General features: G+C 43.7%; 1 long non-coding RNA gene across 1 annotated transcript; it reads left to right on the top strand.

Annotated features, from left to right (window-relative positions):
• The first annotated feature begins 1405 nt into the window (after positions 1-1405).
• Positions 1406-4120, top strand: LOC147651980 (uncharacterized). Its single transcript, XR_015290069.1, has 4 exons — positions 1406-1722; positions 2009-2119; positions 3090-3215; positions 3771-4120. It is a non-coding gene; the product is annotated as an uncharacterized LOC147651980 (long non-coding RNA).
• Positions 4121-4357: the final 237 nt, after the last annotated feature.

Raw genomic sequence — 4357 nt, 5'->3', positions numbered from 1 at the left:
CGATCATGGCCGGCTTGACCTCCCAAGTATGGCGGCCAAAAAGTCGGGAAAATGGAAGGACCCCGGGCGGTGGGTGCGTTCTTTCGACTGACTGACAAACACCCCGGCGCCGACGCCGCTCCGGCGCAATTTTCCGTGGCTTTTCCGGCCGTGCGGACACGGGCTGTGTGCTCGGCGGCGCCGGGGCCGGGCGCCAGCCGGTCGGGTGCCGACAGGCAGCAGTGAAGACGCCTCACTCTGCCGGGGTCCTTGACGCGGCCGCATTCTGGGGCTTCTGGCACTCGCGACGACCCATACCTTGCCGTCGCTCCTCTCGCTCCTTTCTCTCCTCCATGGCCCCGGGAAATGGTGGAAACCCCAATGGCATCGGGACCGAACTGTCGCTCCCCGGCCCTGGGACTGAAGCAGCCCGAGGAGGCGGCTGCTCTGTGTGCCGGAACGGTGAGAGCGGCGGGCGGGGCGGGGGCAGGTTATCAACCGAGTATATACCTGTAAGTATAAAGATGATCAAAATAGATATTAAAAAATATTGAAGATAAAGGGGCTGCTTGGTTTTTATTTAGTTAGAGGCAGGGCTTTGAAATAAATAGGAAAAATAAAAATAAATAAAATATTGAAAGAATGAATATATAAAGGTATAGAGAAATATATATATATATATATATGTAGGCGTAAAAATAAGTAATAGAAATATATACATATATATTGATTTATAATCTATAATATGATTTCTGTACGTATAGATGGTAATATGATATATTTTAGGATATGGTATATGTTATGTATATCAACAAGGTATATAAATATGATAAAAAATATATATTAAAATATTTTTAAATACCGTTTAAGATAAAGGGACTGTTTGGTTTTTATTAGGTTAGCTTCGGGGCTTTTAAATAAATACAACAAAAATAAAAACATAGAAATGTATATTAAGTATATAAAGATATAGACGTATGTGCAACCAGAAAAGTAAAGAAATATAAGTAATGCCAATATATACAAACAGATTTATATTTAATATATATGTTATATACATTTATTTAATATATGTATTATATATAATGAATATATATCATAAAAATGTATATAATATATTTAATATATAATAACATACATATACATGTTAAAATAATATATTTTGATACTTTATATATTGCTTGTCATATATAAATGAATATAGTATATAAATTTAAACATGTGTGGTGGAAATAGATGTTAATTTGTTTTTTTTTTTTATTTTCATTGTTTTGGTATGTTTCTCGGAGGCAACCCTTGCAGCTGCTGACAGCACCGGAAACCTGTGTGCTTCGTGGTGTCTATTGCCCAGCTGGCAACGATTCCCTTGTGTTTGGTGCATTAAGTCACACCGAGCTGTGTGGGATGGGTGAGCACATTGCCCGACCCTTTTAGCTTTTCTGGCTCACACACAACTTCCTTTCCTTTTGGATATGGAAAACAGGGAAGAGAGGGTAGTGTGACATTAGCACTAATTTCTAGCAGATTTTTAACTGCCCCTGATGCTCGTTCATTTCTGCAGTGTGGGTTTTCATGCTGACAAATCCTCTGCTTTGCCTTCTGCTCACAGTCAGCTGGGCCCTTTATTGAACAGATTTATCTGCTACAAGGCTACGCAGAAGGATGGAAAGGAGGAACACAGGGGGAAAAAAAACAGCTTCAAGGCCGTCTGATCTACTCTAGAGACAGACGTGGCTATCAGAGGTAACGTAGCAGCCCTTCTGGCCTTTTCATTTGTATTCAGAGAGATGTTTGCCTGCTGTAAATACCTGGGTGCTTGGCGTTCACTCTGATTTCAACAAGCCCATCAATAATAAAACATTGTATTGATAGAACAAGATCTACTTCTGTGAAGTTGTGGCTCCACAGAAAAGCAGCATAGAGAAGGTAGCTGGTTTATTTGTATGATATGTAGCTTTTTTAGGATGTTTTGTTCTTTATAGGGCGTTAATTTCAAAGAGAAGCCTGTGAACTTTGTGTTCCCCTTTAGGGGCTGGTTCTGGGGTAACGAGGAAACACGAGGCCTAAACACCTCTGGCTTGTCTGTCCAAGGATCTGCCTCAACTGTGGCTCCCATCCTTCTGAAGACCTCTTCAGCACAGTGAGTTACCTTCTATAACTATTTATTGTTGTATTGTTGTTGTGAGACCTCATTGCTGGGTGAGAGGACCAGGGGAAATTAAAGGCTGTATGCCACTGTTACTTCATCACTGAATTCTTGCACTCTGTTAAAATCAAAACAAAAAGGATTTACACTGTCAGAAACACTTAACTGTAAGTTAAGGTAAAGGTCACAGTGCTAAAACCTAAGAGCAGATAGCGTTGAGCTCCTTTCTCTTCCCTCTCCAGCAACTTTTGTGACTCCTGCCTCCAAGGTATCATCAGATATCCCCTGGATCTTGCAGTGGAAGAGATGCTGAACCATCAGCTGTTCCATATTCTACACCATGTGTCTTTTTACCATGCTCCTCTGAGAAGCATCTCTCCCGTCTCTGTTTCTTTGCAGACAAGAAGGGAGAAATTGGGATTGCCTTTGTTCTTTTGCCTGTTAATAAAAAGGCCGCTTGTGGCTGTGTGCAGTGGCAACTGCATCACAGAATCTTAGAGGTGATTATTCACAGGTTAAGGAAATAATTCCTTTTTTTTGTCACTGCTGCACTGAATTTCATAGGCATGTCTGTGGCTTGATGCCTAAGATATTTAAAGCAGGTTTTATTCTTACAGGGGTTTTGCACACTAAAGTGTCTGCCCAGGTTTTGTTTCCAAAAATGAGGTATAGTGCTGGGTGTTTAATTTGGTATGTTACTTGTTCTGTTGTGTAAATAACTGCAGCGCCCTCCCTGTGCCTGTGTATTGCAGGGGCAAGCAAGTGCTGGTTATAAAGGCGGTGATAATTAGGAATAAGCTGTTTAAGCTTGGATAAATGTTTAGAAATCATTGCTTAGGGTACTGCATAGATGTACCAGAAGGAACTGCACCCTGGAAGTACTGTGTGTCTGAAACTGACTGCACCTACTCATTTTTAGCTCCTCTTTCTGACTCTGACTCTGACTCTGTTCCTATTCCGACAGACCCGTCTGAGCCTGGTGTTCGCTAAACGCCTCCACGTGGTGGGAGACGAGTCTAGGAAGAAATACCTTCAATCCACAGACGAGGCAGAAAGGACTCAGTACAAGGAGGACTGGACACAGATGAAGGTAAAGTCCTTAACAGTCTATTTCTTCCCCATAACAAGTACTTCATTAGTGTATTCCTGGCCATGCGCTGCAGGGCACGTTGGAAGGTACAGGTGAGCGACACTTCCGCTCGCGTCGAGGCGGACACACGAGTTCCTCGTGCACCTTCTCCCTGCCTGACACGAGCTAACAGAGTCTGCCGAGGTGTGCCTGACCGGTTGTGAGGGCTAGATCTTTGTTGCCCTCATTTCAGTGAAGGAAACGGGAATTCCTTCTTGTATTCAGCACCACGTGTGTGTGTAAAGTTGAGCTGCCACATGCCAGTTGAGAGTTGATTTGGTCAAGGAGAAGAATTTTTGCCTAGGAAGATTTGGCACTCCAGTTTCTCTTGCATGGCAGAGGCCGCACGAGATCTAAATGTTGCTACAAGTGTCCCGAGCTATTTCCAGTACGTACTTAAAAATGTCTGTCTGCAACTGGAGCGATTCTGTGCCTTATCCGGAGATGGTGCATTCTGGCTTTTCAGCGTGCACAGTGACACTCCCAAGTTTTAAAGTGTCAATCTTTCTCTCGTAGGTTAAGATGGGCACAGCTCTAGGTGGCCCATAGCTTGGGGTTCATCTCAGAAGGAGGGACTTCATTTGGTCACAGAGAAGACGTGCCTTCCCTGCAAGGAGCAGGAAAGATAATCCACAGCCTCTCGGAGAGGCATACACTTGAAAAAGTTTTTTGTAGCCACTGATGCTGTTGAGAAAGGTACGTGGATTGCAGTCACCTGAGGATTGGTAACTTTTGACAGTGAGCGCAGCACTTGCCACTGGCTCCCCTCCCTGGCTGCCATGCTGTGGGTTTTGGCAGCTGCATTGTAAAATTTGTTGGTAGATTTTGGAGTCGCTTCCCCTGTAAGCATTCAGCCAGGGTTCCCTTAAACAAACACACTGTGTGGCAGCAGCGTGTTGCTCTTCATAAAGTAGAGATAAATTTCTGTGCTTCCTTTTTTAAGCGACTGAACTGCTCAAGAAACTGCTGCCTGAGATGGTGAGGTTTGAAGCCTCTCTGGAGGAGCTGGAACTCTCTAAGGACGGGGGCTCGTGATTCACCCGGATTTGCGCACATGCAATGTAGCAAACCTGACTTTTATTTCAGCCAAAGCTTAATGTCAC

Source organism: Cyanistes caeruleus, chromosome 8 (assembly GCF_971803275.1).
Source record: "Cyanistes caeruleus chromosome 8, bCyaCae1.hap1.1, whole genome shotgun sequence".
Classification (NCBI taxonomy): domain Eukaryota; kingdom Metazoa; phylum Chordata; class Aves; order Passeriformes; family Paridae; genus Cyanistes; species Cyanistes caeruleus.
The sequence above is the reverse complement of the archived record's forward strand: the minus strand, read 5'-3'. Positions and strand labels throughout refer to the sequence as shown.